General features: G+C 42.6%; 1 protein-coding gene across 1 annotated transcript in view; it reads left to right on the forward strand.

Moving 5' to 3' along the window:
- The window catches only part of LOC307199291 (uncharacterized protein), a 216,809-nt gene that overhangs the window by 18,370 nt on the left and 171,928 nt on the right, over positions 1–26,511 (forward strand). The window contains exon 2 of the mRNA XM_079947103.1: positions 6,484–6,574. The gene's annotated coding sequence lies outside the window, so the exon portion shown is untranslated. The remainder of the gene's footprint in view (positions 1–6,483; positions 6,575–26,511) is intronic.

The following is a 26,511-nucleotide window of genomic DNA, read 5'->3' on the forward strand; positions in this document are numbered from 1 at the left end:
ATGGAAATATACGGTTTCAGATATTTGCAAAGAACACAGTATGTAGGCATATTGTGAGCTGTTTCCATGTTCCTTAGGTTTCATTGCAAAGAAAAATGGTGTCTGACATTTTCTGTGTGGACACACAGAAGTAGAGTGCCAAATATCTCTGACATGTGATTGGCCTCAGATTTTCTCTCAGCAGTTGATCCGCCACACTTCTCGTGGTATACCAATAAAATTCCCCCCATTCCAAAATTTTAGTGTGGTGGAGCCGCTGAGGTGAACTAGCCAATTTGGGCTCACAGAATTGTGATCAGTTCCATTTGGCTTGGCTGACTTCTAACTGGGACATAAAACCTGAATCAAGCCATTTTTATTTTACTAGTAAAATTTGCTCTTGCTTTCAAAAAGGCTTTTGATAAAAGCTCCTCACCAAGGACTCCTGCATGAGTTTAGAAGGCACGGGTGCTTTTGTGAATCAGTAAATGCCTAGGAAACTGGAGGCAGAGAGTAGGGATAAATCGACAGTTTTCCCAATGGAGGGATGTAGAGAGTGGAAGATTAAGGGCAGGCACAAGAAAATAATTCTTTACACAGCGCATAGTTAAACTGGAATTCTGTCCCAGAAGTGGCAGTGATAGCCTTCCCCTCTATGAATTTGTCTAATCCTCTTTTTAAAGAAAAAGAAAAACCTTAGGCCCAAAGGGAGAGTGGCAATGTTTAATAGAGGCCTCTCGAAGGAGAGACTCAGTCACCTTTTGGAAAATAGTGAACTGGTTTCAGGGCAAACCGGTCAACTTTAGATCAAGGCCTAGAACTCCAACATCTTGTGGAAAAATACACCTCAAGAAAAGGAGGCTCTCTCTACATAGCTTTCATAGACTTTAAATCTGCCTTCGATTTAATATCACAAGACAGGCTTTGGGAAAAACTAAGGGCCTCAAACATAGACAGATGTCTACTGCGTCTCATCTGCAGTTTATACGAAAACAGTCGTGTTCGGGTTAGGTGTGACCAACAGAGCCATTTATCCAAGGAAATCCTACCATGGTGTTAAACAAGGCTGCGTCCTTGCGCCTACTTTATTCAACTTCTAGATTAACTCCTTAGTAGAAAACATGGAGAAAGAAAATGCCCACCCCCCCGAAATTGGCTGGTACATTTCTCCCGGTTCTCTTACATGTGGATTGCGCAGTTCTAATTTCCTTCTCCTGTGTAGGCCTAAGAAAACTTCTAAGATCTCTCACAGTCTATTGTAATGCCGAACAATTAACAATTAACTATAGCAAATCTAAAGTTATGGTGTTCTCTACAAAAATAATGAGACACAAATGGAGAATTGACAATCAACCTATTGAACAGGTATCGTCTTTTAAATACCTGGGTATAACCTTCCAGGAAAAGGGCTTGTGGCATTACCAGGTTAAAAATACTATTGCAAATGCCCAAAGATCTACCAAAGCTACTATAAGGATTTTCTGTGGAAAAGGGGGCCAATATATTCCAGCAGCCTCCCAGGTCTTTGCTGCAAAAATTTTAACACAACTGAAATATGGCTCTCAGATCTGCAGCTTCTCTAACCTTGCTCCATTAGAATCATTCCAAACTAAGTTCCATTGCTGCCTGCTAGGGATCCCTTCTTGTGTGTCTACATAGCTGTCTGCTCGGAGGTCAGGCAAATCCCTGTTAGCGCTCAGATATGGATTCTAAGATCCATTATTGGTTAAAATTTGTCTTTTCCCCTGTTGGGTTGGCACCCTTAACCCTACTGGATTCCTACCAATCCAAATGGAAAGCTACACTGCATGAAAAGGTAAGAGGCTTGGGGTTTTCCCCACAGGCCCTGATAGCTGTAGGTTATGAGAAAGCTAGAGCAATAATCCGCCGATGAATTTGGAATGTGGAACTGCAATGCCACGTGAGCGAGATGAATAAACAACCAGCAATAACATAATATAAGATAATGGGAGAGGATTTACCCCAGCAAATTATTTGGCAAAATTACAAATACCTAAATACAGACGGTCATTTACCCTCGCTAGATTCAATGTGCTGCCATCCGCCTTACTGCAGGGCAGATTTGAGGGTAAACCATATGCAGAACGAGTCTGCTCCTGCAGCTTGATGGAGGTAGAAACTGTCTCATGCCTTGTTATGCTGCCGTTTCTACGGGGATATACACTTGGTATTTATTACCCCTGCTATGCAAAAATCTCCAAATGAATCTGAACTTCAGTGTCTAAAATCCCTGGTAGGGAACAAGCTTTGCTATCATATTGATTAAGGCCTTAAATGATAATTTTAGGTTATCTGTTAGTGACTAAGTTTTAATTTATATATTTTTTAACTGTTGCTATATCTGTATTGTCCCTGTTACACCTAATTGCAAATTCAAATGTATCCTTATCATGTGTTATGACTTCCTTGATATTGTATTTGTGCTGGAACTGGTCTGTGATGGAAATTCTTCTTCTTCTTCTTCTTCTTCTTCTTCTTCTTCTCCTCCTCCTCCTCCTCCTCCTCCTCCTCCTCCTCCTCCTCCTTCTCCTTTTTCTTCTTCTTCTCCTTCTCTTCCTCCTCCTCCTCCTCCTCTTTTTAAAGCCATCCAAGTTGGTGGCTATTGGTGGCTGCTGGCCACAATGACTATTTTCTCCATCTATTGCTGGAGGCAGTAAGCCTTCAAATATCTGTTGCTGGGAATCACAAGAGGGGAGAGTGCTGCTTACTTGGGTCCTATTTATGGGCCGCCCACAAGTACACTGGGGAAAACAGGATGCTGGACAACAATAGGCCTTTGTCCTGATCTTGCAAGACTCTTTAAGTTTACAGGTCTCCTAACAACTCTCAGCACCTTTAACAAACCACAGTTCCCAGGATTCTTTGGGGTGAAACCATGACCATTTAAAGTGGTGTGATACTGTATTGTGCAGGTGGGGCCCTAATCACCTGGGTGATTCCACCAATCCGGGCTCACGCAGTGCAAGGGAAGATATAACCATGTGACTGTTGCCTATGAAAAGTGAAAATAGGAACAGCCTATTGCGAAATGTCCAAGCAGCTCGGCCAGAAATGTTGAAAAGGGGGATGGTTTTTGACACTTACGAAAAGGATTGTGAAAAGCTATGCCGAGTTTTCTTTTCAGCCTTATGTAAGAATATAATAAGCAGGTTTGCGGTGACTTTCCAAAATACAATAGGCACCTAAGCTTTCCAAATATATAACCAGCCAGTGAACGCTGTAAAATATTTGTATAGCTGATTAGCACTAAGTAGAAGAGACACCTACTTTAAAGTATCGCCCTGTAAGTGAACAAAGGAGATTGGGGGCGGACAGAGAGAGAGAGAGAGTCCTTTTGTATTTTTCCTCCTGCTCTCTCACCCTTGATAGTAAACTTCCAAGGCATTAAAGGTAGACTAAACAAGAGGCAGTAACAATAGGTTTGCTTCTCCTGGTTTTTAACATGCAAATGCTTAAATTGCAAATCCCTGAACACCATTCTAATTAATAAACAAACTCAATGTGGAATCTATCTTCTTTCATCTGAATCAATAAACAGAGAAGTCATGAGAAAGGAACCTTTTCCCTTCAGGGAGCCTTTTCTTGTTAATGTTGACTCAGATTGTTAGTGCTTACACTTGTCCTTGTCCTTGTGTCATTCTACTTCCTTTTTAACCACCCAACTTCATCTCTGAAGATCTTTGCAAAGTGGTTCTTCATGCATGACTTTCATATTTATTTATACAGTACCAGTAATGAATATTAGCTGCCAAAGTAAGCTTTCTAAATTGAAGTAACATTTAATTGCTACACCAGACATTGAAAGATGGATGTCAAATGTCACCTTAATTCATGTCAAAGCATTTGTTGCAATGTGCATTTGAAAGATACGCTTTGAAGAGACAGCCAAATCTCATCATTTCTGAAAATGTGAGTACAGTACTACCTGCTGTCATGAGCAACGACCAAACTTGGCCATAGATGAGTTTGGCCTTTGGTTCTCAAACAGCAACCCCTTATGCTATGTAGCAAAGCATGAGGGGTGGGGGATTTCAAAAGATGTTTACGATTTAAAAATAAAATAATGTATTTTCTCATTTTTACCCTACTTTTTAAAAAAACAAAAAATCACCAGCCTGCTTAAAAGTGCCATATTTTTCCATCTATAAGATGCCCCCTATTTTTGAGGACTCCAATTTAAGAAAATGGGGGGAGATCTATCCATGTATAAGACACCCCCAAATTTTGGACATTATTTTTTAGGAAAAAGCCTAGGCTTATACATGGAAAAATACGGTAATCGCCACAATAAACCTAACATCAAGAATAAAATAGAAGCAATAAAAAAGCAATAAAACAGTTCAGCTTTAAAGACAACAGACACAGAAATCAGTTCTTAAAAGGCTTCTGGGGTAGAAGAATTTTTTTTTTTCAAAACACCCTTAAAAGCAGACCATGAGGAGGCTTGGCAGGTTTTCCCTGGAAGGGAATTCTACAATCCTGGTTATGTTTTTAAAAGTGGAGCTTAATTTTGATGCTTGCCCAATGAGTCTAGAGTTTAAAAAGAAACCAGAGGCTGAGATGATGAACTTACAACCTGGGTAGATTTTAGGCAACAGGTTCACATAGAATCATAGAATTGTAGAGGTGGAAGGGACAATGAGGGCCATCAAGTCCAATTCCTTGTAATGCAGGAATCAACTAAATCATGTGGTGTGCAAGTATGAGATACAGAGAGAGTAGATAGATAAACACACACACACACACACACACTCAAGACCACTGCACAGCTCAACTAGGCCGTTTAAATCCCGGCACATTGCTAAAATTTTAAAGCAATCAGCAGGCTGTATGTTTGTGTATTTTTGAAAGGAATCTCATGTCTTCTATTGCCCATGCGAAGTTTGATTCAACTTGTCTACCAAAACCAAGTATATTCAGCCCCCCCCCCCCCAGTTGACAAGGGGGAGAGCCATATAAACATCAATGCAAAACAATTCCAGTTTTAAATGAGATTTGAGTTCATAATACCATGGACAGTAGCTCAGGCAGTAATGGAAACCTGTGGTTTGTTTAAAATAAAAAAGGTAGCTTGACATTTTTGCTTTTAATGAGAGGTCATGCAGATTCTTTTTTCACCTATTTGTGTGTCCCCTAAAACCATTTCCAATGACAGCATGAATCTAGAAACTCTGGAATTTTGCAGAGGGCCAGAATTCTTTTTGCTAAGGAAGTACAATTCCCTTCACACAGTTGATTTTGTAAAAACCAGCTGGGTCAAACCTGCAAACGTTTCTTCATTGAAATGAACCCCCTGACATGCCTGCGTTTGCATGAGTGCAAGCAATGGGGGGATCTGCTCTGAATGTTGTAGACAGCTGCAGCCTGTATTAAAACACCAATGAGCTAGGTCACCGTTAACTTTCTTCTGCATCTCACCTATGCAGCTATTTGTCCTTAGATTATGTAGAATAACGTGGAGGGAAAGGCTGAGGATTGCACAGCTCTTCCATATTTGTCTTCCAGAAGCTCTCCCCCTAAATGAAAAAGCGAGACACTATGGTTGGATATTGTGTTTACATATAGCAGAACTCATCAATATCCACAAAATTGCTATCTGGCGCCATGTTCAGATTAAGGTATCCATTGATATACTGAGGAGAGAATCCACTAGAGCAGTGTTTCCCAACCTTTGGTCTCCAGCTGTTTTCAGACTACAATTCCCATCATCCCTGACCATTGATCCTGCTAGCTAGGGATCATGGGAGTTGTAGTCCAAAAACAGCTGGAGATCCAAGGTTGGGAAACACTGCACTAGAGGACTGAAAGAAAGCCACAACATGGTTGAAAGTGCGAATGAAGGTTCATAAACTAGGAAAGCAGCACATGCACGCTGCACATAGGGAGCAGAGATCAAATGTGTAAATGAGCTAAAGGGTGTAGAATATATTGCCTTTTTTGGCTCTTGAAAGCTTAGGACTCCGAAGGTCTTCTATATTCCGTGTGTGCCTGCCCAAACCTGATGATATCACCAGATACATTCCTTCAAGTCGTTCCGCTTTGTGAAGTCAGATGGGCAATAACTAGAGGGAGAGGCACAGTGTGTGTGGAACGCCTTCCCCAGGGGAGGTGTGGCTGATGCCAAACCTGATGTCTTCTCAGCACCAGGCAAAGAGCTTTTTATTTGACTGGGCTTTCCATGACGCACCCTGACGCATACTTAAAATGGTGCTTTTTCTGATTCTATGGAATTTATTTCTCTGATATGTTTCTGTTATTCAACTGGTTTCTCTTATAGTCGACAGTGTTTTTATTGCTTTCGTGCCAAGCTCTTATGCTGAGAGTTCTGTAAACTGAAGAGCGGCATGTAAATGTTTAAAATGAATTTAATAAATACTTATTATCGGTGCCCTTACTCTTAAGAAGGGCTGTTTTGCAGCTTACCAGAAAGTCCTGAGCAGTAAAGGCAGAAATGAGTCACACATCTCTTGCTTGTGCTTCCAGGTTAATACGGGAAGAAATAGTGCATCGTATTTGCAGGCAGATTCACTGGAGAGTGATCCCAGGCGCCATTTCAGATTTCATTGAGTGACAGGTAAAAGGCTTATTAAAGATTAAAGATCTGCTTTTAGATCTATTCAAATAAAAATGGGCAGAGCACTCTTACCAGATCAGGGAAGCTGCTGGGGCAGATAAACTGCTAAATCCAAAGCCCTGCTAGGCCCAGAACTGGAGGGAGCAGTTCCCACCCCCATTTCCCTGTTTTTGGACATAATATTCCCCGTCCACTTTGGTCACAACAGGATGGAAAATCAACATGCCAGCGCTAGTACTACCCCTACCCCAAATGTGGTTGTGTCAGGATCCTGATCTGTACCATCCAGGCATGGCATCCACTTTTTTCATTGGCAGGGGTAACCCAGAGGTGTTTCCCTGCCCTCTGTGCTGGCTGGGAAAGGGCTTCCAAGGGCAGATTTCCCTCTTTGAGGCCAGACTTTTTCTGCATGTGCAGAGGAAGGTCCATGATATCCTGCAGCCTCTGAGACAATAGGCTTGTGTCCTAAATTGCAAAAGGAAGAGAATGCCAGTGCCTGGGATCAAATGCTGTAGCTGGTGCCATCATGCCTTATGAGCAACAGTGTATGTTTCAATGAAACACAACGAGAAGGAAATAAAATATAATAGAATACAATTTAAGAGAATGGTGCTGGGGTGCTTTAAAATACCTCCGTAGGAATGATCACAAAAAACTTGTGCCTTTGATAGGAATATCTGGCATGAGGACTACATAACCCAGCAGCGGTTTCCAGTGTGGTGCCTCCCGAACGTTGTTGCCCCAACTCCCATCTTCCCTGACCATTGGCCAAGTTGGCTGGGGCTGATGGGAGTCGGAGACCAGTATGTTGCAAAACCAGTGAAATGGCTAGAAACAGAGGAGCTTCCGAAGAATGGAAGGCAGAACATAGGAAGGTGCCTTACACTGAGTGCCTCTCCAGCATTTCAGACAGGGCCCTCTCCCATCCCTACCTGGAGATACTGGCAATTGAACTTAGGAATTTCTGCATACATTTCGAGAGGGGACATGAAGGGTTTCAGACAGGGGACATTGCCAGTCCTACCCAAAGAGGCTGGATATTGAACCTGGGACTCTCTGCATATATATCAGGAGTTCTGCTCCTGCACGTTGGTCCTTCTCCTCTCCTCCAGAGGAGACTGACGACAGCAACAGGGACGTGCTGAGGAGGGCAGTGGGAAGTCCCCTTCACCAGCCTCCCTGGTTAGTGCTGTTCCTACTGGTCTGGACGATACAGCAGAAATCTGTATGTGCTTACACACAAAGAGAGAAGCAAACGTTGGTACTTTCCGTGGTAAATTCCTTCTCTGTGTAACTAGAAATATACAGCAAATTAATTGTCACAAAGAGTATCAGAGAATATTCAAAATCACACCACATAGTTTATCAGCACCCAAATAGCTATCATTAGAGTGTCTTTTCAGGGCATTAATCTGCATGTGATCGAATGTTATATGAAAGCAAAAAACGGGAACACACAGAGCGCATTGTAAAAAAGCAAGCTTTGCTGAAGAAAGGAAGGAGGGGGAAGGATATGTTATGTAATTCAGGCCTCAAGCTACAAACCATAGCAAAAATCAGGCAAGGAACTGAATTGCGTGCATAATAATACTCTAGCAGTGTACCGACCGGAGAAATTATGATCATTCGTGAAGGAAATGTAGAGCACTGCATCAAGGCATTATATGTGAATACAAAGGATTCATCACTTTTAAAAGCTTATTCCTTTAGGCATGGTGTGCTTCTTATTTAAATGCTGCTGTATAAAGCATTTCTACATATGTGCTTCAAAACTATTAGATAAAACCCACCCATCCAGCTGCTGATGGTCTAGCTTTCCAGTAGGTGCACCTAAGGGCTTCCTGGAAAAGTCCCCTTCTCCCCCCGCCCCACCCCAATGGAACACATCTTTTCCTCACTATTAAATGCACTGTTGTTTTGTTTTTAAAAAACGTTGCTCAATTTAATCTCATTTCAGATAACCACATTCAGATTCCTTGACTTGGGAAGCTGTTCTTAGTGATAGCTAGTTCACACTCTAGAAGGTTTCTGACATCTATAGCATTTAGTGGCAGAAACTAAATGCTGGGAAGTCTGAAACAGGGATGTGTTCTTGCAAACATGCAGTGGACACACAGCAGAGAACTGTAGCCAAACTGAACTCCCCAACACATGTGCACCTCATGTCCCTATGTGTTTACCAAAACATACCATATTCACACAATATGATGCTCACAGCTGCAACCACCCCTATGTACAAGGCAAACGCGCCTGCAATATAAAATGTGAATTTAAGAGGCAGCATCTATGATTCTGTGATCTGCATTATAGACATAAACTGCTTCAGCAACCCGTTAGGATTTCTGCTCAGAACTTTATCTCTCAGCATACAAGGCTGTTTTAAGGATGAAAAAGATGCCTATAGACGTTTACTGAAGCTTTATCCTCAGTCCATGCTTTTAATTGATAGTTGTGTTTTTACCGTTGCAATTATTAGCAGGGCTGTAAAAATCTGGGCACCCAGTCACTACTGGCACCCCAAAATGAGTCCTGCTGACTGAGCTGCTGAAGAGGGCAGGACATGAGTTGTTCTGCCTTCTGTGTGCGCCCCAATATGTGGGACCTGGTCACCTTTTTCTTTTACTTCCTTAGCTCCTCCCCAAAATCAGCTGCCATTTGTTGGATGGAGGGCCATGGTCCTAGGTAGGCTTTAACCTCTGGAAGAAAGGAAAGGGAGGGAATGGAGACCAGAACGCCATTTGTCCTCTTGCTGATCACCTCACTTCTGTTCCTCCATTCTCCCTTCCAAATCCTATTATTATTATTATTATTATTATTATTATTATTATTAGTATTAGTATTATTGTATCAGTTCCTAGGTTTGCAGTTGCTATTGTTTCACTCCAACTCCCATCAGCCCCAGGGAGCCTTGTCAATGGGCAGGGACGATGGGCGTTGAAGTGCAGCAACATCTGGAGTTCTCTGTTCCTGTTTCAGAGATTTCGGTCAAATATTTTTATTCACTCAAGAAACATCCTAACCCTCCTAGCAGTCAGTCAGATCATGTAATGGGAAACTTTGTATAATAAATGCTTTGTGACCTGGCTTATTTTCCCAAGTTCACCATGATCCCAATGCTAATGCTCCTCTGAGCTCGTTCTAAGGACATTGTACTGTAAATATTTTGAAGCACAATGTATTCATTTGATGCTGGCTGTGAGATCTTGAGACTAGCAGGACAGGAATGAATGCTCTTGCTGAAGGAGGGCAGGAATGGCAACCGTTTTGCAGACAGAAATTTCAATGGGTGATTTATTAATTCGTCTTCACTCAGTCAGGTCGTAATCCTTGCATTGTGCTTGCCTTTCCCAGTATAGTTGAAGTGGCATGGGATGCTGGTTTACAGCAGCCTCTCCCCAAGGGAAGGAAAAACCTGAGCATTTTGCAAATGTTCCAAGTGACTATTTGCAAAGTCCCTGCTACCTCTTTCCCTTGCCCCAAGCCCTGCTCCTAGAAGGCAGCATTCCCCAGCCTGCTGGGGGCTAGAGTGGGACTAGTATCCCCAGCAACCTGAGCAGGAAAAATTATGCACTATGTGCAATTTCTGCTGAGCTGGCCCTTGGGGTCCTTCTGGGAGAATCATGCAGAGCATCATTTTCGCACCTGAGCTACTAGGATTTGTTAGTCCAGTTCAGTGTTCAGCAGGAAAAACGATCATCTACAGTGGAACACTTGAGATACCACCACAACCTCCTCTGCCTTCCTTCTGGCACATGGCAAACCTCTGGGATGCCATGGGGATGGAGCCATGGTGACTTGCAGGGTTGGGGTGAGCACACCCTGATCCTGTTCATAAGTACAGGATTGCTCATAACAACCCTAGTTTTTGTGTGTGTTGGGGGTGTATGTGTTGAAAATTGCACCCCCAACCTGTAATCTGCATGGTTCATATTACCATTCCAGGATTCTGCCCCTTCATTCCACTGTGTGTGTAGACCAGGCCTATATGGGAATGTAAGAATCTTGCTAGATTAGATCAAAGGCCTTTCTAGTTCAACATCTAGTATAAAATCATGCATGGCATGCAGATGGGTTTATTCATTTCTCATCATACTAGAACTCAGGGCCCTCTTCCCATGAAGGTGAATGTTAGAAGATTCAGGACAAAGGAAAGTATTTCACCCATAATTCTCTTTCTACAAGAGACATTGGTGGCCATCAGTGTGGACAGCTTTAGAAGACAAATAGACAAATTCATGGAGGATATGCTGGGTGGAGCTAATGGGTCTTCTGGTCCAATGTCTGGAGCGCATACTGTTGACCTTCCCTGCAGTGCACAAATATTATGGAAATTCATGTCCTTTTGTGTGGGGGGGGGGAGGAAATGTTTGTGGGGGTTTTTGGGGGGGGGGTAATGTGTAAGCAGCCCCCCTACCTGAGGCCCTGTCTTTCTGCGTGCTGATGAAATTAAACACTCAAGAGATTGGCTTGGAACATTTACCTTTGTGCAAAGAAAGACCATGGACCATCTCACTTTACAAATTTCTTTTCAACAAGTGACGTTTTCCAACACAAATGGAGAGGGAGGCATCTGAGAAGAACGAATGCTGTTCCTAGCAAAGTTGAATCAAGTCCAGAAGAAAACAAACATTTCTGCTCCAATATCAGGACTTAGTTTGTGTGTATTTTTAAAAGGATTTAGGATTCGGTCTGCTTCTCACTGAAGGTATTGGAAAAATGCCCAATTGATCTTAATGGAGATGGATTACATCCTTGGACCCCGATCCAACTGTGCACATGCAACCAGTGCCAGCTTAGGGCATTTTTCTGCACGAGGTGGAGCCCAAATGGTGCCGCCCTGCTATGATAATAAAAGTCTTGCTGCGCCATTCAGACATTTAATTCCTGCCTTCATTCATCTCCCCTTCATGGTGCTGTCTAAAGCTGGTCACTTCACCCTCCTGTATAGCAGTGCCAACCCTGACTCCTCAACTTTTAAAGAGCCCATGGGCACATTCAAAAGCCTATAGAAAAAACTGTTGAGGGCATTTCACAGAAGTAAAACTGGCAATGCTTAGACATCCACCCCCCAACAGGCAAAACACCCCAACAACTAAGGGGTTGCACACACCCCAACAACTAAGCACAAAGATAAGATTAGGAGGCTAACCCACTTTAAAAAAAGGCAACCGCCCACCTGGGCAAATTCTGCCTTTCAAAACATTAAAAACCGGGATGGGGGCTTTGGGTGCCATTGTGTCCTTGAGCACCATATTGGGGACCGCAGGAATACACAGTCCCCATGGCTGGATTGGACCTGGCAGTTGTGTGTACAGCATCTGTCTTAATCCAGTTAGGTATACATGCATAGAAGCAAGCAAGAAGCACTCCCTTGCTGGTGCGAGGAAGTATCTTCTAAGGTTGTTCCACTATTTTCAGAATAAATGCAGAAGAATGGGTGACCTCACAGAGTAAATATTCTTTAGTATAAGTTAAGAATGCTGAAGTCCTGGCTGAGCAGCTGGCAGTGACCTCCATCAGCAAGTTCCCCCTTTTTTGGCAGCAGTTCCTTTCTTTTGCTGCAGAAGAGCTTAAATGTTTCCTTGGATTCCTCAGTGACATGCAGGCAAATCCAGCAGCGGAGAACAGCTGCAAAACAGGCAGCAAATTCAGAAGAAGCTGAAAATTGATTTAAGGGGGAGCATTAAGGACAAAGCAAGAGCTTATCATGACTCCCCCCCCCCAATTCTTTGTTAACACATTGCTTTCTCGAAAGATAAAGCATAAAGCTGTTTTCTTCCTTTGGACTGACCAAAAATGCAGTTAATTTTAGGACTGCTTGGGGTTTTCTTCGCTGATTCTGGACATAACAGAATGGGCAGATAAGTATAATTGGTAAAGAAGTGGATCATTATAATGCTTTCTGTTTTGCATCTCAGCTGAAAATAAAGACCTGTTTTCCTATTTGGAGTATCTTGCAAGGTTTTTTTGAAGGTGTTCTCCACTTCTTCTTGAGGAGAATGGACACTTTTACACAACCATTTTAATCGTTTAGTACTTTTTCATAGTACCTACAGGTGTGTTTGGTGCTTTTGACAAATGATGCAATATGCACGTTCCTGTCCACAGTAGCTTGCAAAAAGAGACGGAACAGGGATGTGGGGATAGGACAGGTGGGAGGGAAGGAACAGAGCACAGGGATATGCATGCAAATAATTATAGTTCCAAATTTAAATTTGAAATGGAAGCACAATAGTAAGTTGCAGGATATATTATTGAGTTATATGTTAAACTATAAGAACTCTCTGAAGAGTGGACGAAGAGGGAGAAGATTTAGGTGGAAAAGGGAAGCAAAAAGATGCACCTTTTTTTCTATGCTTCTTAAGAGAGGAAGAGTGACAAATGTGTCCAGGAAGACCATTCCAGACGTAGGGAAAAGGAAGAGATAACGGACAACAAATCAAAGGAGAATGGTCAGGAGGAGCCAAACTGTTGAATGCCTCAAAAACTAAAACTAAAACTAAAAGCAGAATATGAAGGGGGAAATTAAAGATCCAGTTAAGAGGTCAAAAGAGAAAAGTAATATGATCATAATGAATTCCAGAGGGGTAGCTGTGTTAAGCTGTTGGTAGCAAATAAATAAATAAAAGCCCCACAACACTCTTTTTTATATTGTGGCATAAACTTTTGTGGACTGAAGAGTGGGGCCATGAAATGCACAGGAAATCAGCAAGTCTGTCAGAGCCCAATGTGTGACATAAGTTTTTCTTGCAAGGCTAATTTAGCACCTAAGGCGAGACAAATAGTTTCAAAGTGCTTATGTGGTGTTCTAGTCTTGACTGGAAACAAATTTGTTGATTAAATTTTAGTCCAGTGTGAAATTGCAGCACCACTGTTTGCAATACATTTCCTCTGCCCCCATGCCCCCCCGTGTGTGTATAATATACCTGCTAACAGAGATGTCCGTGAAAGCCTATTCGAAAATAAATATGATCCAGCATAGTCCTGTGGGTGTTTGCTCAAAAGTAAGTCCCACTGAGTTAAGAGTGCATAGGATTGTTCCCTTCATGTGTAAGGTAGAGTGTTAGTTTGATCAGAACCATTGGTGAGCTGGACCAAAGTGGCAGAATTCTGGGATGAGAACAAAGGTTTAAGGCAAGCCATCAGCATGCCTCAGACATGGCAATAAGATAAATGATTAAAGACTGAGCCAATATCTTTGGACTAGAAGCAAAAAGAAAAAGGTAAATAGTAGGCTTTCTGAAAGCTACGACAACCTTGTCCTGGAAATGGTAAGAAGAAAGGAGGACGCTGAGTTTGAGAAATACATTATCTATGTTTCCCAGACACCAGGTTGTCCAGCTCCTGCATCTGCAAGTTGCTGCAAATTTGTTAAAGCGATAACGCTGAATGCGGACACACCTCCTGCCTCAACTGACACAGTTACACAGAGCTGTATGTTATCTGCTGTCCATTAAGTACCTTAGATTGCCCCACCCACTGTTGCCGTTGGTGTATTTTGAGCAATAAGGAAAGTCTACAACACCACTTTGTTTTTGGTTTTAGCAATGCAGTTTACAAAGCAGGAGTGGGAAGCTATGGCCCTCCAGATCTTGTTGGAATCCGATTCCTATCATGCCCAAGCCATTGGCCCCACTGCCTGGTGCTGATGGCAATTGCAGTTCAACACCTGGAGAGCCACAGGTTTCTCCCCACCACTGTCAACCTGCTATAAAGTGTCCCACTGTTTTCAGTTCTTGGCTGCATGGACCAATGGCCCTGGCAGTATTAGCATTATATACAGTCAGACCATGGGTCCATTTTCTGATCTTCTGGGTTGCCTCTTCTGACCAGCAGCAGCTCTTCAAACATAGACAGGGATCCTTCCAGCCTCTACTACCTTAGAAGGAGATGTGAGGAACTAAACCTGGAACTTGGTGCACGTAAAGCATGTCCTCTAGTGCTGAGCTGCAGGTCCTTCCCCAATAAAACAATCCCGGCCTCTCTGCTCTTCACATCCCGACTTTGCAAGGCTGGTTTCGTGTTTACAGAGCTATATGGACAAGGCAAGGGAAAGAACATGATGCTTATACACATCTCTGTTTGCAGGCTGCCTTTTATCTGCATTTGCCTACCTTAAATATCAACATTGTGACTTTGGAATTTTGTTATGAAGTTAAAAGCTTAAACGAAAAACTTGCTTCCCAGAGCAGCCAGAAATATTTGAACACTTAAAGGCTTTCTGTCTGTGATTCAGAGATTTATTTATAAGACTGCTGATTCTGGGACATCAAACGTATACATTCAAACTGCAGGAATGAGTCACATTTGTAGGAGGTAATTACTACCAGAAAGTACATTCTAACTTTTGTCGGTTCCTCTTTAAAATGTCCACTTAAGAGTGCCATGTTCTAAAAATAGCATTCTTTGTTATGTGCTCAGTAAAATCCAGCCTTACTGTATGGTGTGGTAATCTATGGAGGTTTAGCCCTGTGGTTAAGGGCTTTGTGGGAGGGCAAGTCCTGGACCATTTCAGGAGCGGTGGCCTGGTTAAAAATCACAAAAGCTAGTGCACTGATGCTGGTCTTTGTGGGCGCAGCTAACATTTGCAAACATGATACATCTGCAGCACAAACCCTGGAAATGCTTTGCAATGCTCTTTGGCAGTTAGCGAATCCAAAAATTGTACGTGAGAGGGATTTCACAGTTGGAGGACATTCCAGGCATGCATGGTAACTTATCCTATAGCAAGGGTGGGGAACCTGTGGCCCTCCAAATTTATTATTGGACTCCATCTCCCAGGCAGCATGGCCATTTGCCAGGAACGATGGGAGGTGTGGGCCAGCAACATCTGGTGGGACACAAGTTTCCCATCCCTGACTTACGGTGCATGGCTTTGGGATCACCCTCTATTGAAGGGCTGTGGCCTTCCAGATGCTGTTGGACTCCCAGCAGATGTAGCCAGCATTGCCAGTGGTCAGGGATGATGGGGGTTGTGGTCCAGCAACATCTGCTGCAGTTCTTGACACAGTACTTGGAGGATGCATTGGTTCCAGTCCCTGGCCTGGAGCTATTTTTCGCTCTTTTGTCCAGTCCTTATCCTGCTCCAGAATTTCAGCTGTCTCAAATCCCCACCTTCTCAAGATTTATTCTTCAGCTCCCATGCGTTCAGCTGCCCTTGCAAACACTGTTCCAAATGCCCAGTAGGACATTGCACTCCCAATGCGCTACTTTGCCCTTATCCTTTCTTAGTTCACTGGTGGCAAACCTGCCCTTCCAGCCTGGTTCTGCAGCATCAAGCCTCTTTGTTCAGTTTGTTGAAGCCCTGGCCAAGGCCCTGCCCTCTGTCTGAAGTCTGTCCCACCCAGACTGGAAAGGGGGCGATCTGTCAGCAATGCAGAATCACAATATTCCACTGCCTTGGAGTCTTCTGAGTTACTGATGGTTTCATTGGATCTTTGAAGTCTTCTTCTGTTAGATCAGGACTACCCTTCTCTCCTAGCAGCAGGAAAGGTGAGAATCGAGGAAGGTGGCTCTGTGCTGTGTCCAAAAGCACAGGTCCCTGAAACCTGTCATTTCCAGGGGAGAAATGATTGCAGAGAGCTGGTAGGAGAGGCGAACCGGACAGCTAGTTGTGCCAAAAGAAGACACTGGCTGGAAAGGTCCAATGAGTGTGTGCATGTGTTGTGCTCCTTCAGTTATCTGTGTGCATGTCGCCTCTGGGTGTCACCTCTCTCTGCAATTTCCCAATTAGATGAGCAGCAGGAAAGAGAACTACCCTCCAAATGGACAACACGTGAGGTGTAATAATGCTGATGCAAACTCTTTTTCCTTTAGAGGAGTTTGTATCAGCATTACTACACATGTGTTGTGTTTTGGGCATGTGTGGTCTGCATGTGTGCAAGGGGGAATGTGGGGTGGCGATGCCCATTTTTGCTTAGGCCACACTTGTGAGGGTTGGCTAAAAGGGAATGCAGCCCTCTAGCCAAAAAAAAAAGAAAAGAAAAGAAAAAAGAGGTTAGTCCCCAGTCACCTGCTTTAGTTGTGCTATTGTTGCAAGAATTTCATTTACAGCACAAGCCTAGGCATCTCTACTCAGAAGAGTAGGCCTTACTCACTGATAAGTGGATATTGGATTGCAGCCTTAGGTAACGGTAAAGGGACCCCTGACCATTAGGTCCAGTCGTGGCCGACTGGGGTTGCGGCACTCATCTTGCTTTATTGGCTGAGGGAGCCGGCCTACAGCTTCCGGATCATGTGGCCAGCATGACTAAGCCACTTCTGGCGAACCAGAGCAGTGCACGGAAACGCTGTTTACCTTCCCGTCGGAGCAGTACCTATTTATCTACTTGCACTTTGATGTGCTTTCGACCTGCTAGGTGGTCAGGAGCAGGGACTGAGCAACGGGAACTCACCCTGTCATGGGGATTCGAACCGCCGACCTTCTGATCGGCAAGTCCTAGGCTCTGTGGTTTAACCCACAGTGCCACCCCACATCCCTATGGATTGCAGCCTTAGTTTAGCACAAATCATTGCTGCCTTACTAGCCAGGAGAATTCTTCCATTTGCTTCTGCGGTTGTTTGTTACAGTTATCTTGCATTTGCAAGAATGATAGCATGGTACAGTTCTGCATAAATGAATACAGGTTATGAATCAGCGTGGAATTGAGCCCAGTGCTGTCCTCTGCCTATCACAACCTTATAAATTAATCTCCCCATGCAGGGGATTATGCCTATTCCAAAATGCTACCATCGTCCTTCCCACAGTAATCTCTTTCAGTATGTTCTGAGGGTGGTTGTTCCTATCATTTGGTCGACCCTACAAACAAACAAACAAACAAACAAACTCACACGCTTCATAGCAGGGATTTAATTACTCTCATTAGGGGCATGTAGTGTGCTGTCATACCACAACGCTATGGTTCAAAAACCCAAAACAAATAGATGCAACTGTGATCAGCAAGACAGACCAGACATGTTTTGAGTGGTTACTGCATTGTGGTTACAAATGGAATGCAGAGACTCTCCATTCAGTTTTGTGGGCTATGGAGTTATTCCAATAAGAAGTCTGATCATGCATCAGAAGATGTGTGTCCACCACATATTTTGGGCCAGTCATTTTTAGGTCACTATCCCTCCTTCAAAGAAGGTTTGATAGAACAATGGTCCATGTAGACAATTTTCACAGAGGTCCATCAAGCTAGCTAGTAACCATACCATGTGGTATAACTGAGTCCAGGGCCTCCTCGACTGCCTTCCATGCTGCTAATGAGAATTATCATTGCTTGCAATTTTGCTGGCAGCAAAGCTGCAGCCCCCCCCCCCCCCCCGGTAAGAAAGATCAGGAATGGGCAGATCTAATAAAAACAGAACAAGTCAAACAACAAGCTGGACCTTGAAACTGGTTCCTTTCCAGGTTTGCTATGTAACAAGCTGCAGGTTCTCATTTCTGCTCCCCCCCCCCCCCCCCAGAGATCAAAGCCAATATTCCTTCTAGTTCTGTTGCTCCGGTTCCTTCATTTCTCGACCCAGTCAAGTGATCATGCAATATGCATAGCTATATAATTAATGCCAAGAGTTCACCACTGCTTTCACCCAGTTGTTTATAACAATGGGAATGCTGTTTGTTTAGAGATTTAACCTCTTGTCCGTGGAGTGAGAAAACCATTTTCCATTTCCATTTATTATATTTTTATGCCGCTTTTGACTCACACGTATCACAAAGTGGCTCACAAATAATAAATAAGAGAATGGAACGTCACAAATATAACACAGATCATATAGAATAGTTAACAAATCACTGAAGCCACCACGTTCTAGAAAACACTATGAATAAAACAACTTAAAAAAATAAGCTAAACAGCACAAACACAACAAGCATCATATAACCATTCTCCTCTGTCCGAAATGTCTTACTATATCACCTCCACCGTGGTTCATATATGGTGCCTTTCAACTAAAACTTCTGCTCCTGACATGGTATATCCCCTTGGCTCTTACAGTTTGGACTTTTGATAATGCCTCTTTCCATGTCGTCTTATTGGAATGTGTTTAGGTGAGAGGTGGGGTTACTGTGGCCCTATTGTTGGACACACCAACTCCCCTCAGCCCCAGCCATCATGACCAACTGTGAGGCATGATGGGAGTTGTAGTCCAGCAACATCTGGAGGGCCACAGGTTCCCATCACTCATTTAGATCCTGTGCAAGTTTGTTACAGGATCCGAACCTGTCCTGTTTCTCACCATACTCTTCTAACCACCACCCACAGCACGGTTTTGTTGTTGTTTCATCTTACAAACATCACAGCTACAACTGGTTTACAAGAGTTCGACTTTTGTTCTGGTTCTTAAACCCTGATTCTTCAAAGCCATTTTTGCACAGCAGGCATGAGGAACGTTTGGGCTTGAGGTGCGAGACATCCTTCTCTCTTCCATTCTCTCCATCATCCATTCTTTCCCTCTCTGACACACATGTACGTACTTTTTCTCCCCTTCATCCATCATTCATTCATCCTCTGGTTAGTGTGTGTCAGCATCAGTCATGCACATTTCAGGAAGAATAAAACCTTCATCACACCAGGCCAGCAATGAAATGAAAGATTTAGAGAGTCAGAGGCTCAGACCACTTCCAGGTTTGGGGACACACAGCCATAATAAGAGTAAGAATCTTCAAAATATTGAGGAACATACTGACGGGAAGGACAAGGGTGGGGAAATCTTACTGTTGCACAACCATGCGTTTTAATTATTGTATTGTTTGTGCATGTTATGCCTTAGAATTAGCTGTGTTTGTTGTTAAATAAAATAGCTTTGCGTGTTCTCCCATATGGTTTGGATTTGGTTAGGAGGGTTTACAAGCTTAGCACTCTTGGAAGTAAGAAGTGAGGTCCTCTTGTGAGAGAAGGCTTATTGGTTTGCTCTGCTTTTGTTTTTGTTCATTATGTCTTTTGTGTCTTCATGTTGTGTTTTTATGTTGTGAACCGCCCTGTGATCTTCAGATGAAGGGCAATATACAAATAAAATAAAATAAAATGAGTGAATACTGATGTGTTGACTCATTTTATATTTTAGAATAGCTAATGCTATTCTAGGCTTCATCAACAGAAGTATAGTGTTGTGATCAAGGGAAGTAATAGTACTGCTCTATTCTGCCTTGGTCAGACCACACCTGGGGTGCTGTGCCCAGTTCTGGGCGCCACAATTTAATAAGGGTATTGAGAAACTGGAAGGTGTGCAAAGGAAGGTGAGCAAGTTGATCAGGGGTCTGGAAACCAAGCCTTATGAGGAACAGTTGAGGGAATGTTTAGCCTGGAAAAGAGGCGAGTGAGAAGAGATATGATAGCCATCTTCAAATATCTAAAAGGCTGTCACATGAAAGATGGAGCAAGCTTGTTTTGTCGTAGCCCTGAATAACTTGTGCTCAGGATACCTTAAGGACTGCCTTACCTTGTCCTTCCCAAGTCAATAACTCAGATAATCTGGCAGGCACTATTAGGGGGGCCTAAACACTGGAGGCTCAACTTCTCATTGACGTGACTCATGCTTCAGGTCCATGGAGGGCCACTAATCATGCTCCTCCATGGAGCAGAAGCATGAGTCACGTCAGTGAGATGTCAAGCCTTCAGTGTTGTGGGCCCAACTCCCTCCTACTAAATATCAGACAGGCACCATCCCTGCTGAGTTTCAGGTGCCTGGCTAAAGCAGTATTATTTCAGAAGGTCTTTGCATCATGAATGCTTCTCCCATTTTATTTTATTTTCTTAAAAAAAAACCTAATGTTCTTCCATGTCTTTAAATTTCTGCAGTTGACTTTATGTTTTAAGTTTTGCATACTGTGTATTTTTATTTGTAAGCCACTTTCAGACTTCGGTGGTGAAAAGTGGGATACATTTTTTTAAAACAACAACAACAACAAATAAAATTAGATGTGAAATGGGACATATTCAAGAGAGCCACTGTATGCTCTAGCCACACACTTCAGTAAGATCAAATAAATAAATAAATAAATAAATAAATAAATAAATAAATAAATATTGAGAGTTTCTCCTACCTAATAAATCCTGTTGAGGCCACAGCTTGGATAGTTAAAACATCTTTAACAAGACCTAAATCACATTATTTGTAGCTCTAGCACTTACATGATGTGTTTGTTGTCAGAAATGGTCCTCTTCCTCCTCCCAAGCTTGTTCCTTTTTGTGTGAACCACCTTCGCTGTCGGGGTTCTCCCGGGAATTGGGATTGAAAGGGGATTACCAGGAGAAAACTCATCATGGTTTGCCTGTAAAAAGAAACCCTTTATTGAAACAACTTGCAGCCCAACCTTACAGTTTCCTTGCCAGGCTTTAACTCACTGAAGCTCTAAAAAATGCCCAGATATTTAAACATCAGTAATTAGTTTTAATGGAAAATATTTGTTTTTTGTTGTTGTTGTTTTTTTAAAAAAACCCAAATCTTGGAGGGAAAACAAACCAAGAACCCAAAGGAATAAATTAAAACTAATGTGGGAAATTCCAGTTGGATCAAAGTAATTGAGCAAACCACAGTTCTGGATGGCTAGACATGAATGTAGGATGCATGAAAGGGATTCTCTCACATCCAGTGTATTATGTGGGGATGTTGGCTGTGGAAGGAGACAATGATAAAGAAGCTGATAAATGCAGACAATTTGTTCAGAACCACTGCTCTATTTAATCATGTCTTGGTGCCAGAACTGGACTGTGCAGCAGGTCTTGCACCACCACCTATCTATGGCCAATGGAGACCAGCCTTACCAGCCAAGGATGGCTTTTGCACCAATAGGCCAGGCCATGGCGGCTAAAAGACCCTGCCTGCTAGAAGAAACTCTGGATTGGGCTTGCTCATTGGCCTGAGCAGCAAGGGGAGGGGCCAGAACTCAGTGATAGACAGGTGGGGGAGAAATTTGATTCAGTTAACATTTAAAGGTGAACCTCTCTAATTCACAATTTCTGAAACAATATGCGAGCTGCAAATCAGCCACCCTTCAAAATTTGCAGTCCTCCAGCCAAGCAGCATGTACAGAAATGCATGTGCTAGGATAAATTGTGCATAAGAATGCATGTGTTAGTGACAAAATATACAAGAATGCGTTATAGACTTCTCTGTGCCACAGGCTCCCCGCCCCCACTCACAAAGCCCTGTTACCTCTTCAGCTTCCAACATCTCCTCCCAGTCTTCTCCCTCTGACCACTCCTTGTCATCTCACCACCAATCCCTGGCTCTGAGCCTTCTTCCCCAGGGAGTTCTCCAGTTGGTTCCTCCGATCCTTCCGACTGCATCCAACCAGTCTCTGACATTTTGTATTGGTGCTCTAAAATTATATGTAAGGACAATGACATTATTAATACATGTCAATGCATTGGAGGTTGAGAGATGAAGAGGGCAAGGGGCATTTCGGAATGTGAGATCTCCAGATCTACCACTTTGCAAGAGAAGTTGTAGAAATCTGCTTCCTGGTGGCCACTTTTTAAGAAGTAGCCGCATCCAGTCTTCATTTGAAATGCTGTGTGAAGTCAGCACTGAGTCTGACTGGTTTGGTTTTCTGCAAGAAATGGTGGAAACCATGAGAGGAATACCAACTGCCAGGCCATGATCAAATTGCAGCACCAGGATAAAAAAAAATTCCGCACAGCATCATACAAGTGATAAAACACATTTCATAGGAGGCAATGGGTAAAACATATTACTTGAAAAACTCTGGTAGCCTTTGACAATCTGCAGTTTGAATCTGATATCCGAATCGATGCCTGCTCTGTTATGGAGTTATTTGTTTGCCGTTATGGAGACAAGATGTTTTTCTCCGTAGAGACATCCCTAAACCAGCTGGCAGAAGTCAAGGAATGAGAATATAAGTCTCAGCTGACAAAGTGCAAAAAGAATGTTCACAAGCATTCTTGGAAATCTTGCTCTTAAATAAATAAATGGAGTAAAATACCACGAGGAAGACAGTGGGATAGGATTAATATTTCATGACCTAGTAAATTTCAGTAGTGAATATTGCACTCGTGCCAAGTTTCTTAGACGCTTTTAGAAACTGAGCATTTTCTATCGGCTCACCCAGCAGCAAAAATGAGGGTGCTCAGGCACGATGCCTTGGGATGGATCAGTCTGTCAATTTTGGTTTCTCTCAGTTTCTCATTTTTCCAGCCGTAAATTCTTTTCACCCCATTCCTGCATCAGTTTGTGAAAATTTCTTGTTAAATCTTCATATTAAAAACTGAATACATTTTCATATGCATTTCTCATACTATCCACACGTTGAATATGATTTTGCCCAGTGCATGCATTTGCCCAAGAAAATTCCCAAATTATAATGTTATTTTGCACATTATTTTTCACTAATATATGCACTTTTGTGCTCTCTTTTTGGGTTGGAGACCTGCGTCAGAGGAGGGCTTATTCTGAAGGATAGCAGTGTTTCAGTTCGCTTATTGATTTGGGCAGGGAGAATTAAGCGGGTTTGCATGAAAATACTCCCCCATCTGTAACAGTGCCCCTATCTTTGAGGAGCTTCGGGCTTATTGAATGTGGCATAAAAAGAATGTCCAAGTGTCTCACCTCTCCCTATAACTGAATATAGAAGTAACAATTCCAAGTTTGGGGCAGGGGTGACAAACCTTTTTGAATCTAAGGGTTTCATCCTCTTTTGAGTGACCTACCAGAGGTTACATACAAGTGGTGGTGTAATTTAACGAATGTAATTTTTTACCTTTGCACAGTGGGCTAGTCTAGACACACACTCCCACACCCCTCTCTATCCTCCATTCAGGCCAGCAAGAGTCATTATTAGACTCCAAAGACACATCCCAGGCAGGCAAAAACACTCAAGGAAGGGTGTGAAGCAAGTGAGGTCAGCATGCTGCCACATTCCTGCTCCACACATGGCCACTAGGGATGCTTAGGGAATATGATCTTTGTGAATCCGATACAAATCAACCATCAATTTCTCCTGAGCTAATGCCCTGATCAGAATGTCTATTTCCTTCGGATTTCACACATCTGCACCTTTTGCAATGTGGTTTTCATTTCCAAAAATGCATCACCAGGCACTTAGGAATGCATATTTTCAGATAAGGTACACTTAGAAATGTGTACAGTAATTTCATAAATTCAAATATACATTTTTGTTCATTTAAAAAATGAACGAACAGTTAAATACAGAGACAGGATGGAATGGATTTATGAAAGGCTACGTGGATTGATTGAGCCATCCATCCTTAATAACCACCTATCCAGATTGTAAATGTTGCTGGACATTTTTAAAGGGGTGTTGAAAGTTCTCAGGAGCATCTCTGTTTTTGTCTTTGAAAATGCTAGGAGGATATAAAGATGCACGAATTATCTATCAATATCTATCTATTCATTTATCTATATCTATCTATCTATATCTATCTATCTATCTATCTATCTATCTATCATCATCTATCTATCTATCTATCTATCTATCATCATCATCATCATCTATCTATCTATCATCTTTAAACCACACTTTCATATGAAATACTGCATGGCGGTATATACAATACTGTATTAAGAACATAAAGAATAAGATATTTACGCTGGACGTGAGCTGGACCACCATTCAAACAGTGGACAGCTTCAAATAGAGGATTGTCCTCTGTAAAGGAGGCCATCCTCAATCTGATAGGTTCCCAAACTGTCTTCTGTGGTCCTCCAATGGTCCACGAACTTCATCTAAGGGGGTCCATGGCATCTGTGGATCTGTGGCTGTGAAATATTCATGTTAACTCTTAATTGTGCTTTTAGTGATTATGTCTGCAATTTGAATGGTAAGACCATGAAATGTAGTCGACAAGAAATAAAACCAGCAAGAAGAATGCAATTAAAAATAATACAGTGGTACCTCAGGTTAAGTACTTAATTCGTTCCGGAGGTCCGTTCTTAACCTGAAACTGTTCCTAACCTGAAGCACCACTTTAGCTAATGAGGCCTCCTGCTGCCGCTGCGCCACCGGAGCACGATTTCTGTTATCATCCTGAAGCAAAGTTCTTAACCTGAAGCACTATTTCTGGGTTAGCAGAGTCTGTAACCTGAAGCGTATGTAACCTGAAGCATATGTAACCTGAGGTACCACTGTACAGCACCTAGCACAGCACATTACAATTGCTATAGGTTGTACAATGACAATAAAGTTATTATTGTTATTACAAGAGGGAGGAAAATCAACAAGTGGTCCATGAAGCAATTTTCAAGTGGTCCATGTGGGGGGGCAGTGAGGCTATTTGGGAGCCACTGCTCTGGCTTCTAGGGCTACATTGAATACATTCTGCCTCACGCAGCATTACTCATTCTGTTTGCCCTCTAACTGGTTGCTCATTTCATCCCCCTGCCTGCCATCTGCCATGGGAGGCCTCGCTCAAAATTCACTAAGATGTCCGGAGTTAATTTCACCCAGCGTGTCTAGGGCTGATTGAAGAAATCTGCCATTGGCACAAATACAAAGCTTTTCACTATTTCCATATTTAAGTTGGATCAAGCTTGCTGGGAAGGTTGCTCTTCCAAATTAATATAACACAGCTTTATTGAAAATGTGCCGTTGCCAGAAGTGGCTCGCGATGATGAGATAGGTAAGGCACGCAGGAGGGCAGCCGCCTCCCCATGTTTGAAGTCATGTAACTTTTGGGACCTCAAAATGGCAAAAGTTCCTCCCGCTTTTGTTCCTAACCTCCAGCAGTAACTCTGAGCGGGGGAAACAGCATTTGAGTCTGTGGGAATTCGAGCCTGTAAAAACATTTTTTCCCCTTTTGAGTACTGTAGATTGCAACTATCCACAAGCTTTGGGGGAAAACAGTAGACTTTACCCTCATGATCCAATCATCCATTAGTTGCAAAACCTTCAAAAACCGGGACGAGGAGAGAGAACATAATATAAATATTGCTTCAAGCCTCCTTGTCTATTCTCAGGGTGGTTGTTTTTTTAGTGTCACAAAGACCCTTAATACACATTTAAAACTTTGTCAAGAGGAACCTTTTTGACGCTGCCCTCATTGTTATTTCAGGGTCTTGCAGATGAAATATAATGTTTATGGGACTCTGAGATTTGCACTTGTTCGTGTGCTATATATACATTGGGTTTATAAGAGGGAATGACCTAAACCACCTTGTTTTCAGGCAATGATTCCCAAGGGTGGCAAAACAGTCTTAAAAACCAAGCGGGGGGAAAGGAGGCTTATAAATGTGTTAAACTGCTGGGGGTGAAGGGGTGGGTTGATTCCCTATGTGAATTTCTTCAACGTTTCTCATTTGAGAAAATATGCTTAGGATTAGAAATAAATTTTAAAACAAGCAGACACCTCAACCTTCAGTCACAAGTGTGTTCATATTTCATGCGCAGCTTATTCGTTTCAAGGCTTTTCTGTGTAATAATGTGCCTGTAGAACACACAAGTTCTGCAAATCATCAGCTTCAATGTGCAAATTTATTCAGTCAAAATAGAGGGGGTGATGCTTTTAAATGCCAAGGTTTCAACAAGAACTGGACTTATTTAACCTTGTTCTGTTTATTGGCCATACTAGTAGTGCTGCATCAAAAAAATTCCTTCTTTTTTAAACTACATTCCTCTGCCAAATAATGCTGAAAGAAATTGCATTTGAAAATTACCAAATAAGAGAAAACTTTCAGTTAAATCCTCATGGGCGAGATGTGGGATTTACTTTACTTTCATGGTAGCCAATGTCTGTATTCTTCAGCCATCCTGACTTCCTGCATTTCCTGAAAATCCCACAACATCATTGGCTGGGATTTTCTGGGCCCACTCCCTTGGCTCTGCTGAGAGGGGCTCCTCATCTCCGCCAACTGTTTCCATTCAAGTGGGGCATTAGATGAACTTTGTAAATTTTAAGAACTGGTTCCTGAATTTGCTTTTTCTCCCCCCCCCCCTTCCCATTCCCCTTTCCTTTTGTGTCATGTCTTTTAGATTG

Source organism: Podarcis cretensis, assembly GCF_951804945.1.
Source record: "Podarcis cretensis genome assembly, chromosome: 12".
Lineage (NCBI taxonomy): Eukaryota > Metazoa > Chordata > Lepidosauria > Squamata > Lacertidae > Podarcis > Podarcis cretensis.